Here is a 15,842-nt window from a genome sequence, read left to right as displayed (position 1 = left end):
TTTGTCCTGGAGAAGGTGAAACCAGGGTGCTCCTTGGAGGCAAGGATTCTGAAGCTTCATCTAAAATACAATGGGCATGTTGCAAGGAGAGACCAGTCCTTGGAGAGTCCTTGGACCATGCTTCGGAGAGTGAATGGACAGCGCTGGAGAGGAAAACCCTTGGTGAGATGGATTGATTCAGTGACTGGGGTAATGGAGGTAGGTGTGTTAGAGACAGTGAGATTGGCACAGGATAGAGCAGAGTTTAGGGCTTCTGATTGCTATGAGTCGCAGGCAACTTTATGGCACATAACAACAACAACAACAACAAACAAGAACAATAACATCTATTTAGAGAAATATTGCTTGCTTCCTGTATGGATTTAAACACCTTTAAGGAGTTCTAACATTAAAAATTACTTTTAGAGTTAATTCTTACATACAAAGAGGTTTGCATTTCTTTACATTTCCAGCTTGACCTTCTCTTTGACCGAGCTCACCTACCGCATGCAGAAATGCTCACCACTCCTGAGGGTGGCTTCCTTCCTGCATTTCAAATGCCAAGTCCAAAATAAGCCCCACATGCAGTGGAGAAGGAGTTGATGAAGCTCACACTTTAGAAGCTGCAGCATCAGGGTGAAATTTACAAGTCCTTCCCTCACCTGTTGAAATTCACATGCATTTGATTTGGACTAACACATTCCAGGTCTGCATCTCTTAACTGGGGCATTTTGTCATTAAGGATTTATAACTTCATCTTTATTCATGTCAGCGAAGGTTTTTATTGCCCTGCACTGCTTTTATTAACAGCAGAGTGAATGCGTTTGTTTACACTTAGGAAATGAACCAAAGTTTCCCGGTGGTATGAGTCTCAGTCCAAGGCACCTCTGTACTTACCCTAATTAGACCTAACACGAGTCTGAGGCTTGCTTTGCTTCTCCTTCAGAGGTGCTGTCTGCAAAGCGTGCACGGGGACGTCAGTGATCGTGAAAAAGCAGATGAAACTCAATTGGTGGTGATTTCAGTTTCTGAACTTTTTTTCTTCTTATGTGGAGAGAAGGGTTTTGATGATTGACACTTGGATGATATTTTGCAGCTGTGAACTGCAGTGCCTAAGATGGCTTCAGTCAGCAGCATTTTATGACAAAGGGAATGTAATGCTAATACTGATGTAAGCATGGCTCTTCCTTGTTATTTTAAAGTCTACAGAGCAGAATGTTTGTGACCACGGTGAGAAAAAATGAGTAACTGGTGCTATGAGACCATCCAACTCTTAGCCAGACTAGGGTGGCTAAGGGTGGAAGTGCACTGAAGAGTTTTTAAGCTGTGTGTCTATAGGAAAGAAGACTACCATGTCTTTTCACAATGAGTAGCTGGTGATTTCAAACGGCTGACTTTTGAGTAAACAGCTCAGTGCTTACCCTCTGAGCCACCAGACCTCTGTGGAATAAAAGGAGTAGAACATTTTAATTGCTTATTTTTAAAATGCAGCCAAACATTAGTCTCTGGGCCGAAAGCAATGCCAAACAAAATAAATAAGCCATGCTTTATTTCTTACAAGAATTTTCTAATTTTAAAACACCCTTTTGTTTCTGATGTGAAATCCCATATGTGAAGCATTCAAATACTATAATTGAAATCAACTGCAGATCATTAATAAGCAAGTCGGAATTCTGAGAGACAAAGCATCTCAGCTCTGACTGTTTTTTAAAAGCGTTTGGAAAAACTGAGACAGCAGTGCGATTTCTCCAGGGTCACGTGGCTAATGTGTGACAAAGCTGTGACTGAAGCATGTTCCCAGACGTCAGGTCAGTGGTCTTCGCTCTGTCCTCCTGCTGTGATTAGAGCCATTTTCCTCTCCAGTTTTATTCATTGCTGTCATGAGCCTGGCAGCTGGCTTCTTTTTAGGCTTATAAGGAATCACTTGACTTCTGGTGCTTAACACCCACACAACATACTGAAGACATGGCTGAGTGTGCAAAGAAAAAAAAGGTTATTTTCCAGACAAATGTGCAGGACAGAAACAGGGATGTAGATTGAATTTCCATCCATCCATCCATCCATCCATCCATCCATCCATCATCCATCATCACTGAGTGCCAATTTTTTGTCAGACCTTGTGCTCCTTAAAGAGAGCTACAGAGAAGGAGAGAACAGACATGGGTGGTGTCTCCCAGGCACTTTTACCAACCAGTGAAGAAGACAGACCCCAATCATGTAAGGCAAAAATGCCTGTGGAAACATTCAATGAGATAGGTCAGTGTCATCCATGATGACAAGAACACATCACGCAGGGCAGGGAGTTTTCTCTCAGACAATGGATTTTCTCTGAGGTCTGAAGAATGAGTAGGTATTAACTAGGCAAAACCAGGAGTATACAGTGTTCAAAGGGAAGAGCGTGAGAAGATAGAGGAGGTAAAGCACACTGAAGGTGCTGGAGGTCAGAGAACAAGATGGGGGAGAAAAGTGTGTCCATGCATTAGTCTGCTCAGCTGGGAGTTTGAGGGGAGTAGACGTTGAGAAACCTTATAGGTTGTTACAGCTCAAAGCCTATTTTTATAATGACTTTAACATAGGATAGACACAGTGGGGAGAGAGCAAGAGAGGAATGGGTAGACATGGATGGAAGGAATGATTAGACATTATATGTATGACAACTGTCTGGAACAAGACACGTATTAAAAAGTGAATGTGGAAGACGGAGAGAGGAAATGTATATTAATGAATGAAATAAAACCCAACCTTTCTGTAAACTTTCACTAAATCTCTCTCTCACACGCACACACATACACGTGAGGGATCAAATCCACATTTGAAAGGGTGCTTTGGGCAGCCTTGTGGAAATGGAGAAGAGGGAAAGCAGTGGCCATTGCAGGAATCTCAGCAGGAAACAGTTACTGAAAATCGGGAGGTGGTCCTAGAGATGGATGGAGAGAGTGATTTAGAAGATCAATTAAACAGAACTTGGCCATGAGGAGTTATTGCAGGAGTGTGTCAGTAATGTCTGCAAGGGTTCTTACTCAGACAACACCTTAGGGTCCTATAAAGAAACAGAACCAGTAAATCACATGTACTTGTGTGTGTGTTTGTTAATATATAAATTTACTTTAAGGGATTGGCTTATGCAGTTATGGTGATTGGCAGGTCCAAATCCCATAGGCCCTATGGTAGACTGGAGAGTTCTACTGGTTCATGAGATTGCGAGAGACTGGCAAATTCAAATCCACAAGTCAAGTGAGAGGCTGGAGACTGTGGACTTGCTTTCCAACATTTGTAGGTCAGGTAACAGGAAAGTCCAGAGTGACAAGAGAGAGAACATTCTGCTAAGTATCTGTTTATGGTCTAGAGACAATTCACATCCTAAGGAACTCTCAAAGAGTTGACTGATTTTACCACATTAGATCACATATGACAGGTGAACAAATAGCAATGCATTTTATTACCCATGGCACAGCAACTAGTCTAGTGTTTGGCCAAGCCGCTGGAAACCACAGCGTAACAAGTTGGTACATAAAATGAACCATCATGACTATGTAGATAGTAGACCCTTCACTTTCTGGCACTCAACCTTTAGAGTTGTTGCACAAAGCATTTGGGAGCAACTTGCAATGTACTACTTGCAGACTCCTTCCCATGTCATTGCTGTCAAATTAGAACTGAGTCATAGCTGACCCTCCGTTGGGTTTTCTGGGATGTAAATCACTGGGGAGGAGATTGCTCATCTTATCATGTGAACTTGCTGGTTGAGTCAAACCACCAGACAGATACAGAAGCACAACTTCCAATGGACTGCATCACCAGAGTTCAGTATCAACATTATTATTTTGGATATTTACGAAGAGGCAGAATATTGATGGAGAACCAAGTTTGAAAAACAGATCATACGTTGAATGTTGATCGTGGTGAATGCTAGTGGTCTTGGAAATATCCAAGTGGAGTTTCAACATGGACAATTAGACGGGGCTGTTTTAATATCTCAAGAAGTGTTACTATCTGTGAAGGCTGTTGCAAAGGCATATGAGGAGAGGACTCACAAATGTCTATGAGGCTTTAATGATTAGTAACACCAGTGTTGGAATTGTGGACTCCAATGCAACTCTAGGATGGTTGGCCCTGACTGAGAGGTGAGGGAATAAATTGTCAGAGTGAAGGGGGAGAGAGAGAGCTCATTCAGGCCTTTTCTGAGGGACAGAAGAAGACATGACCCTTGGCTAAACTTTTCTAAAGTTGGTGTTAAGTGTGTGTGCTCTTGCGTCTTACAAATTTACAATGAAGAATTCTGATGAGGAGTCATGTGTGTTCCTGATCTAGAAATAGAAAAGGCTTATAATCATTATAATAAAGGAGGACCAACTGGTGCTGGACCGCACGGGCTTGCTGGAACCCCACCACTTCTCAGCTTCCTGTCAAGTGTAGGAGTCACTGGGGGATTCTTACACGTTCTCCCAACAGCAGTCCTGTTCTTCTGTTCTATGCAAACTGCCTTCTTTGCGGTTCCTGATGCTGGTTGTGGGATCCCCTGGGAGGAAGAGGCACATGTTCTTATGGGAATTTGGCACGAACTCTATTGCTCAGATAATATTTGCCTGGGCACTATGTTTTTAGAACTATAGAATCCTAGGGCTGGGATTCAATTGAAGGCAGTGTGTTTTGTATATACAACCTACTATAACTGGGGCCTCATGTGGCCCCATCTTTGTATAGTATCAATGAAAAGAAGGAAAAATCCCTCAGAATAGTATAATTGGAAACAGTGCCAGTTTTTACATAGTTTCTTGAAAATTCTCCAAGGGGAAGACTGGAGGAAGGAGGCTGTACATTCTTAACGCATAGCAACACGTCTTAAAAAGCCCCTCTCCCCATGTCTCCTTCTCTAAGTATCCTCCACATGGGCAGCAGCTGTGCCCATAAAACAATGCTCAACCCAAAATTTTTCTTGACATCTGATCTCTTCCCTTGTGATTGCCCTGTCTGTTTCTCTGAACAGTGCAGTAACACTTCCTCTAATCTGCTCAGTACAGCTATCCTTTGTAATCACAACCTTTAAGGCGCTCTATACCTTTCAGAAGCATAGTTTACCTTCCAATTGAACAACTTGTCTCTTGGTAATAATCATCACCACACATTGCAGCATTCTGACGAGTGAACTATCTACCTTCGGCTCCATGTGCAAAGACGATACAAGATGGGCAGGGATGCACGGGAAGCTTTGCTCTATTGTTCCAAAGACCAGAACCTGTATATTACCCACAGGAGCCTCGAGACACACGTGGTAATGTTTCATGTCAGAGAAAGAATAGTTTGGATGAAGAAGGATTGAAAGAACAAAAGATTTCATTCAGGCCCTGTGGGCGTTCATTTGCGGATCAGTAGCAAAAGCTGGATTTAGGCTTATGGGTTTTGATTGACAAGGTTGCTGTTGAGAGTATAGAGAAAGAGGAAGAGAGACTGGTTGGCACCAACAGCTTGGCATTGTGCTCATAATGCTGTGACTTCTGCACCGATGTTAACACGGCTCTTGTGGTTGTGCCTTTGACAAGGCTTTGTTACTGTCCATCCAAGTGTCTCCAAATGCAAGACTCCCCCTTGTTTTTCAGGTTCCTGGACTATTTGTTACAGCCTGAATGTTCTCTCCTTTGTGCCTATGGAGTTCTCCAGAGGCACATCTGGATAAAATCTGCTTTGAACATACATTTTTCTTCCCTTTGCTTAACTAATCAGAGACCTCACTCCCCAAACTCTTCTTTTTGGTAAATGATGGTCCGAGTTCATAATGCTATTGTTGTTATGAGCCATTGAGTCGCCTGTGACTCATAATGACCCTATGTACAACATCCCTAAATCCTGCTCTATCCCTTGCCAATTTTATTGTCTCCAACACGTCTATTGCCATTACCCAGTGACTGAATCAATCCATCACATCAAATGTCTTCCTCTCTTGTGCTGTCCCTCCCCCCTCCCAAGCCCGATGTCCCTCTCCAAGGACTGATCCCGCCTTACAACATGTCCAAATTATGTCCAAAGATGAAGCTTCAGAATGCTGCTCATCCTGAAGCAGGCTTCCCCCTCTCCAGGACAAACTTGTTTGTTCTCCTAGAAGTCCATGGTATATTCAACACTCTTCTCCAGCACCAAAGCTCAAAGGCATCAACTCTCCTTCTATCATCCCTAGTCCTCATCCAGCTCTCTGATGCATAGCAAGTAATTGCAAAGACCATGACCTATATCAAGCACACCTTAGTTTCCAGACTGACATCATTACTCTTCAGTACCTTGGAGAGGGAGGTCTCTGATAGCAGACTTTCCCAGTGCAATTCATCTTTTAATTTTCTGGCTGCTGGTACCAAGAGTGTTGATTATAGAGCCAAGCAAATTGAAGCTATCAACAATCTCAATTTCTTCACCATTTATCATGATGCTGCCAATGGGCCCAGTAGTGAGAATCTTTGTCTTCTTGATGTTGAGTTTTAATCCAAATTGAAGGCTGCAGTTCTTGACCTTCTGCAGCAAGCACTTCAGGTACTCCTCAGTTTCAGCAAGCAGGGTTGTGTCATCTGCATAATGCAGATTGTTGATGAGTCTACCTCCAATCCTGATGCCACACTTCTCCTCATAGAGCCCAGCCTTCCAGATAATCTGTTTCACATATAGATTGAAAAGATATGAAAATAGGACACATCCTTGACACACACCCTTCCCAATTTTGAATCATACAGTGTTTTCTTGCTCTGTTCTGACAACTGCCTCCTGGTCTAAGTTTATTATTATTTGACCTGGTGGAAGTCTGTAGGAGTTACATAGTTAACCTAAAGACCATGCCTCTTTGGTAGTTTCAATCCAGAGGGCTCTGAAGGAGAAAAATCGACAATCTCCTTCTGTGCAATGTACCAGCTCAGAAAACCAATAGTAAGGTCAGCTATGAGTCAATTTGTACTTGATGGCAGTGAGTGACAATGAACTTGGTACAAATAGTTAAACACTCAATTATGAAAACATTGACACTTCAAACCTTCTCAAAGGTGCTGTGGAAGAAAGGTCTGGTGATCTATTTCCAAAAGGTCACAGCTTTCAAAATACTGAGGAACATAGCTTTCCTTGGACACATACGAGGTTTCCAGGGGTTGAAATCAACTTGACGGCAACTGATTTTGTTTTTGGATTTACCGTGTATCAGACCATGTTCCAAGAACTTTACAAATACTAAATTTTTAGTCCGCATTTACAAGACTACATGATAGGTACAGGTTTTAGGCATTGAACAAAAATGGTCGAAGACCAAAGGAGTTGTGGAATGACATCAAGGATATCATCCACGAAGAGAGCAAAAAAGGTCATTACAAAGACAGAGGATGAAGAAAAAACTAAAACAGATATCAGAAGAAACTATGAAAATTTCATTAGAGCATTGAGAAGCCAAAACAAAGTGAAGAGATGGCAAAGTAAAAGATCTGAATAGAAGAGTTAAAAGGATAGCTTGAGAAGACAAGGCTGTTATAACAGAATATGCAAAGCTGGACATGGGGAATAAAAAGGGAAGAACTCGCTTGGCATTTCTCAGTTGAAAGAACTGAAAAACAAATTCAAGCCTCGAGTTGCAATACTGAGAGATGCTATGGACCAAATGTTGAATAATTCAGGAAGCATCAAAAGAAGACAGAAGATGGTGATATATTTTATAAAATCAATTTTATAAAAACTTTATACTATTTTATACAATAGTAATTTAGTTTAGAAAACACAATGTATGGTAATGATTGTATGAAAAATAATGTGAATGAAGAAGTATGAAACATATATGACTTTTGTATACAAATAAATATGAAATAATTTTTTTAAAAAAAGAAGACATAGGGAATACACAGAACCACTAGATTATTAAAAAGAATCAGTCAACACAGAAAACTTTCAGAAAGGACCATATGAACAAGAGCCAATAATAACAAAGGAAGAAGTTCAGGCTTCACTAAAGGCCTTGGCACAAAAGAAGTCCCCAGGAATCAATAGGATAAGAGTTTACATGTATCACCTAACAGACACAGCCCTGGATGTGCTCACCAGTCTATGCCAGGACATTTGGAGGACAGCTTCCAGGTTGAGTGACTGGAAGAGATTCATATTTGTTTCCATTCCAAAGAGAATGTGGAAATTTTCTAAAAATATTATTAATAGCACATGGCAGCAAAATATATTGCTGAAGATAATCTAAAAACAATTAAGACAGTACATTGTTAGAGAAGGACCAGAAGTTCAAGCCTGTCTTAGAAGACACCATGCTACCAGGGATATTATTGCTGATGTTAGATGGATCTTGGCAGAAATCAGAGAATACCAGAACAATTCTATTTGTGTTTTATTTACTGTAAAAAGACATTTAACTGTGTGGATTATAACAAATTATGACTGACATTGAGAAGAATGGGAACCTAGAACACTTATTTATGCTCAACCTTAACTTAATTATATGGAACCTACATATAGTCTTGAGAAGTTATCCGAAAGAAGCAAGGGAAAATTGCATGGTTTAAAATCAGAAATGGTGTGCTTCAGGGTTGTAGCCTTTCTCTATAATGATTCAATCTGTATGCTGAACAAATCATTCAAGAAGTTGAACTCTTCGAAGAAGAATGTGGAATCAGGCTTGGAGGAAGACGCATCAACAAGCTGTGTTATGCACAGTCGTGCTTGCTGAAAGTAAGCGGGACTTGAAATGCTTACTGTAGAAGATTAAAGACTACAGCCTTCAATATGGATTACATCTCAGCGTCAAGAAGACAAAAACCCTCACCCCTGGATCAATAAGCAATATCATGACAGATGGAGTAAAGATAGAAGTCGTCAATAATTTCATCATACTTGAGTCCACAATCAATATTCTTGGTACTAGCAGTCAGGAGATCAGGAGACACATTGCATTGGGAAAGTTTGTTGTCAGAGACCTCCTCAAATCACTGAGGAGCAATGATATCAGTTTGAAAATGTGTGCCTGATTCAGGCCAGAGTCTTTCAGTAGCTTGCCATGCTTCTGAGAGCTGGACAATGAAGAACAAAGACTACAGCTTCAATATGGATTACATCTCAGCCTCAAGGAGGCCAAATGGGCAGTGAGAGAAGAAGAGCTGATGTCTTTGAGTTATGGCACTGGAGAGAATTCTGAATATCCCATGGATGCCTAAAGAACAAACAGATCTGTCATGGGAAAATTGCAGCCGAGATACTTGTTAAAGGCAGCCATGGTGAAGTTGCATTTCACACACTGTAAGCATGTCCTAGGAGAGGCTGTTCCTTGGAAAGGGACATCATGCTTGGAAAGATGGAGACCCAGTGAAAGAGAGGAAGATCCACAATGAGATTTAGTGACTTAGTAACTGCAGCGTTGGGATCAAGAGTGTCAGAGATGATGAGGATGGCACAGGACAGCACAGGCTTTAGATGCCTGGTTCGTAGGGTCACTATGCATTGTACTCAACTCGAAGGCACCTAGCAACAGCAACGACAGCATTACGACTCAAAAGAAGCCCAGAATGCACAGTGTGCAATGTGTTGACTTCTAACCAAACGTCAGCAGTTCTAGCCCACCAGCCACTGCGTAGGAGAAGAATGGTTTCCTCCTGTGCCGATGTGCAGCCTCAGAAACCTTGCTGCTGAGTTGGAATCCCCTCAACCACTGAAATTTTTATTGGTGGTAAATCTGAGGTGATCCAATTCACTTAAGAGCACTCGGTTAGTAAATGTCAGAGCCAGTCTTTGAACCTGGGTACTCTATTTGCAAAGTATATGCTGTGGGCCATGACCTCACAGTAACACTCAAAGACTGCCTTTCCATACCACCTTATGAGGAATTCATAGTCAAGATGCAGATTTACAAAGTGGACAAAATTACAGAACCTGTCTCATCAGTAGGGTCCGATGATTAGATGTTCTAATCAGTTTAAAGCATTTTGCATTATCCATAATCAACAGCTCTCACTTTTGTTATTAATTTTAAAAAAGCTAAGGCCCACTTGATTTTCTTGACTCACTCAAGGTCACAGGAAAAGTTGATGATGAATTAGTTGAAAAGGCCAGTTGCCTGGACTTGGTCTAGTGGACCATTTATGTCATTGTGTCTCCTCACAGGGTGTTCAAATAAAGTCATTCAGCAAATGCCACAAAACCTCTAAGCTTGTTTCTCAAGTTGTAAGAACAAATTGCAGCGGGCCCCGCAGTGCCGGTAATTACTGTGGTCACCAACTGCAAACATGCTGTTTGGTTTTGTCAGTGCAAACAGCCAGCCGTGCTCAGACACACTTGGATCCTTTTTAATATGTAAAGAATTTTCTGGGACTTAATGCCGCCAGAATGTCAGAAGAGTTAATGGCAGATGTGGTTGTGGAAACGTTCTGTATTTTTAGACAACCTTTAATTAAAACACTTTGTATGTCTCGGGGACCAAATCATATGCTGCCACTTGAAGGCTGTCAGAAGGGGAAAAAGTATACAAAGCTTCTAAAAGCAGCCTTTGCTTATTTTTATCTGGGATGGAGTTAGGGAGCCTGTGCAGGGACAAAGCTATCTTTTGCTATGAAATGATATGAATTTAATACACAGGGCCAATGATATGCAAATTGACCAACTGGCTCTGGTTAACATGCTGAGGTAATGAAGCCTTGGTTAGTTGGAGGAGAGAGAAGTTAGCTTGGGTCCCCCAAAGGCTCATGACCTGTAAGACCTTCACTACAGGTCAATGGAATTGCTTCTCGGCTCTGAGCACCCACACACAAGCGATTTGCAAGACTGCACTAATGCGCAATCATAGATTGTGAGAGTTGGAAGCGCTCGTAAATAAAACAGAAGCAGTGGGCATCCTGACATGGCTATTTGGAAGCAACTGTGATAGCATGTAGAAATGATGTTTTTATCGCCAAGTATAGTCACTTTGAGGATTAAGGTACGCCTGACCCAAGCCAGGGCATTTTCAATGGTCTCATAAGCGTGTGAAGGCTGGACAATGGATAGGGACACCTGAAGAAGAATTGATGAATTTGAATTATGCTTGTGGCAAAGAATATGGAATGTACCACAGACTTCCAGAAGAATAAGCAAATCTGTCTTGGATGAAGTGCCATCAGAGAGTTTCTTAGAAGTGAAGATTGTGAGGCTTCATCTAACTCACTTTGGACAAGCTGTCAGGAGGGGTGAATCCCTGGAGAAGGACATCACGCTTGGGAAAGCAAAAGTTATCAGGAAAAGAAAGATCCCCAATGAAATGTGTTAGCACAGTCTCTGCAGTAATGGGCTTGATCACATCAGAATTGTGAGGCTGGGACAGGTCTGGACAGTGTTCATTCTTTTGTGCAAGGAGTCACTACAAGGCAGAGTGGTCTGGGTGGCACCTAATAATAACACCAGTACATATACAACAAGATTCTCTGCAAGCTGCTCCATTCCTGAAAGGAGGAATGCTTCCTTTAAGAGGTGGAGCTGAAAAGCTGGATATCATGGTCCTTCTCTTTTTAGATTTTTATGGCAATGTCAATTTGTTTGCCATAGTGGCTTCACCATTTTCTATTTTCACCGACAGTGTAAGAGAGTTCCAGTCTCACCACAAGCTTGCCAGCCTTTGCTGTTTGATGTCTTGTTGAACATTTCTGGTGTTTCTGGGGTGGAATGACATCTCATTGTTGCTTTGATAGGGTCTCTTGAGGTCACATCGTGCTTGGAAAAGATGGAGGGTCAGTGAAAGAAAGAAAGACCCCCAACAAGATGGATTGACACAGTGACTTTAGCATTGGGGCTCAAGTGTGTCAGAGATGATGAGGATGGCACAGGATCTGTTGGGCAGGGCTCAGGTCTGTTGTTCATAGGGTCACTATGAGTCATATTCCACTTGACAGCACCGAATGACAACAACAACAAAATTGCACATGAGGGAACTCTGGTGGCTGAGTTGTACTACCAACCAGAAGGTAAGTGATTCAAATTCACCAGCTGCTCTGTGGGAGAAAGATGGATAATTTCCTCTGTGCAGTTTATAGACTCTGAAAACCTGGTGGAGGGTCAGCCGTGAGTTGGTTTCTGACTTGATGGCATATAACAAGTCGCTCATAATCTTGAGCATTTCTTCATGTGTTGGACAACTTATTTTTTAAAGAGTCTTTTAATATCTTCTGATTCAGGCAATGGTCTCTTTAATATCTTTCTATGTATCTGAGAGCCAGACAATGACTAAGGATGACAGAAGAAGAATCAACACCTTTGAGTTGTGGTGCTGGAGAAGAGTATTGAACATACCATGGACTGCCAAGAGAACTAACAGGTCTGTCCTGGAGAGGGTGAAAGCAGGTTGCTCCTTGAAGGCAAGGATTTTCAAATTCCATCTGACATACTTTGGGCATGTTGCCAGGAGGGACTAGTCCTTGGAGAAGGACATTGTGTTTGAAGGGTAGAGGGTCATTGCAGGAAAGGAAGACTGTGGAGGTGATGGATTGACACAGTAACTGTAACAATGGGGTGAAATTTGCTCAAGATAGGGTAGAGTTTGGAGCTATTGTTCATAGGGTTGCTATGAGTGTTAATTGACCTGACAGCATACAACAACAACAACAACTATGACTCATTTTGTTAGTGGATTGTTTATCTTCTTCTTGTTGAGATACTGGAGTTTTCTAGAAATTTTAGATATAAGTCCCTTATCAAATATGTCTGGAATATTGATAAATATTTTTTCTCAGCCCTTATTTTCTCTTTTTATGCTTTTGGGGAAATTGTTGATGCACATAAAGGTATACTGAAAAGAAAGAAAAGCTGTGATATGAACAGATATATGTACTCTCATGATTTTTTTGAAGCATTCTTTATAATAGTAAAGAAATGCAAACAATCTAGGAGCCCATCAATGAATGAATGAATAAAGAAACTATTGTCTATTCACACAAAGTAGTAGTATGAAGCCTCCAAAACAATGAAGAATTAATGAAACTTTGTATAACATGAATGACGCTATACAGACATTGTTTTTGTTGTGTACTGTGTGGTCAAAACTGACCCATAGCTGACCCTCCAGCAGATTTTCAGAGACAGTTAATCTCACAGGAGGAGATTACCCATCCTTCTCCTGCAAAGAAGCTGGTGGATTTGAACCATGTGCCTTTGGGATTGCAGAACAGTTTCTTGTCACTAGGCTACCAGAGGTCCCTTCTATAAGGACATTATGCTGAGTGAAATAAGTTACAAAAGAGGAAATACTGTATAAGACTGCTGTTATAAAAAAACTAGAGAAATATTTACACACAGAGCGAAGCATTCTAGTATGGTTATTACAGAGTTGAAGGAGACTTGTAGAAAATGAATTAATAGATAATAAACATTTATTACAATGGGTGAAGGGAAAGACAATATGGAATGAATGGATGATCAGCCATTGCATGTGTTTATGTTGTTGTAAAGTGCCATCAAGTCTCAGGCGACTCATAGCGACCCTATGAAGGAGAGTCCTCAAAGCTTGTGTGTCTCTCATCCTCTCTCCAGGTTCATAGGGTTTCCGGAGGCAAGCTATTACGGAAGTGGATGCCGCTCCTGCTTCCAGTGTTTATATTATAGAACAAAATATACACCAATGAGTGAGAAAAATAGTACAAAGATGCTTTGCACACTTTCACTCAAATCATGCTTCACACTGCCCCAGCCTGGCATTATTGTTATGATGTGTCACAGACCTATTCTGATTCACAGTGGCCTCTGTACAAAGGACTGAAGCACTGCTCCGACCTGTTCCTCCTCACAGTCATTGCTATGTTGATCTCATTGCTGCAGCTGCTGTGTCAACAGATCTTGCTAGTGGTTCTAGGGGTTTTCTCCTCCCCCGTCAATCCCGCCCCACTGATCCTCTACCCAACCTGATGATCTTCTCCAGGAACTAATCCTATATGTAACTCATTCAAGGTATGTAGAATCCCAACATCCTTATCTCTAAGCAGCAAGCATTCTGGCTTCATTTGTTTTCAAGACAAACTTGTTTGCTTTTCTGGCATTCTATGGTATATTTGGTTTTGTTTGCCAACATCATCATTCAAATTCCTTATTCATTGTCTAACTTATATGGCAGCTTTTTAATATATTGGCTTGAACCAGGTGCACCTTAGTCCTTAAAATTACATCTTTGCTCTCTTACACAAAGAAGTCCATTGCAGCAGATTCCCCCAATGCAGTATGCCATTTGTTTTCTTGACTGTGGCTTATCTTAGGTAAACTATGATAAATTTTTTCTATACACTATCCTATATATTTCATATAAGTTAAATCATGTAGTATTTGCTCCTTCGTTTTGAAGGTAAAATAGTAAATATGGATTTATTAGAGAAGTACATCCCCAAAGGGATGAACCTCCTTCCTTGAAAGGAAATATGGAGAGGTCTGTATCAGCTCTTGTGAGTCTGTTATTGCTCACTGCAGAATGTTTTCAAGCTTCATCCTTACAGTCTATGTATCAAAACTTAATTTCTTTTTATATCTGAATAATATTTCCCTACATGGATATATTACATTTGAAATAGGGACATTTGGGATGTTTCCACCTTTGGTTATGGCAGATAATACTGCATTGAACACTGGTGTCCTGTTGACGTCTTGACTGCATCCTTATGAGAGACTCTGAGCTAAAATTGCTGAGCTGAGGCTCTTTCAAATTCCTGGACCACAGAAACTGGCAGACTATGAATATCTGTTGTTATAAGTCACTACATTTTCGTATAGTGTTTTGTGCAGCTACAAACTATACACGTTTCTAACCAGACCTCTCTTTCACTTTTGCTTCATCTCTTACTCACCCCTAGACCTCACCTACACATTAGAAAGTAAGGCTGGTGGCAGTTGGAGGTAAGGTTCTCTGTTTCAAATAGCTTTTGGTAATAATAATAATTGGTTGGTATTTTCTTTTAAGCTTAAAGATTGTAATATCTTTTTAGCTGTTGTTGTCGTCCAATGCTGTCGAGTTGTAGATGACTCATAGTGACCCTATGAATGAAAGTCTTCAGCATTTGTGTGACTTTCATTCTTTCTCCAGGTTCATAGGGTTTCTGGAGGCAAGCTATGACAGAAGTGGATGCCACTCTTGCTTCCAAGCTTGTTTGAATCGGGGAGCTCCACCAAACACTGTCCGCCATGGGTAACCATTAACACATTTGACATATCAGTGTTACAGCGTTCAGCTTCACAGCAACCACTCTGTACGGCAAGTGGACAAACCAGGGCTATATGACCTAGAAGAATGCTTGAACAAAAAGAGTGAAAAACAGGCCTGAGGGCCATGGATTCGATGTCACCCACCTTTGGATTGGTAGCATCATTTTCTCTCCACTGGGCTAACTGATCTCTCTCTATTTTTGGCTATTTAGAGATTTAAAAACATGTACCCCTGGTTGATTTTGTCATGGCAAAGATTGTGAGGAGGGCATAAGGTCAGACAGGGTTTCCATTTGTTGTGCATAGGGTCACTATGAGTTGAAATCAACTCGATGGCACCTATCCACACTACCCCTGGTGACATACAAGTCATATCAACAATTTCTCCAGATATCATTCCTTAACATTGATGTTATTTTCCTAGCTGTATGTTGTTGTTGTTGTTTTTGTTATGTGCTGTCGAGTCGCTTGCAACTCATAGCGACCCTATGTACAACAGCCCTAAACTCTGTTCTGTCCTGTGCCAATCGCACTGTCTCCGAAATACCCATCCTGATTACCCCAATCACTGAATCAATCCACCTCATAGGGGGCCTTCCCCTTCTGCACTGTCCCTCCATCCTACCAAGCATGATGTCCCTCTCCAAGGACCTATCCCTCCTTGCAACATGTCCAAAGTATGTCAGATGAAGCCCCAGAATCCT

Source organism: Elephantulus edwardii, unplaced genomic scaffold (genome assembly GCF_000299155.1).
Source record: "Elephantulus edwardii isolate Elephantulus edwardi_28Jun2011 unplaced genomic scaffold, EleEdw1.0 scaffold00041, whole genome shotgun sequence".
Taxonomy (NCBI): Eukaryota; Metazoa; Chordata; class Mammalia; order Macroscelidea; family Macroscelididae; genus Elephantulus; species Elephantulus edwardii.
This window is presented reverse-complemented; position numbering follows the sequence as displayed.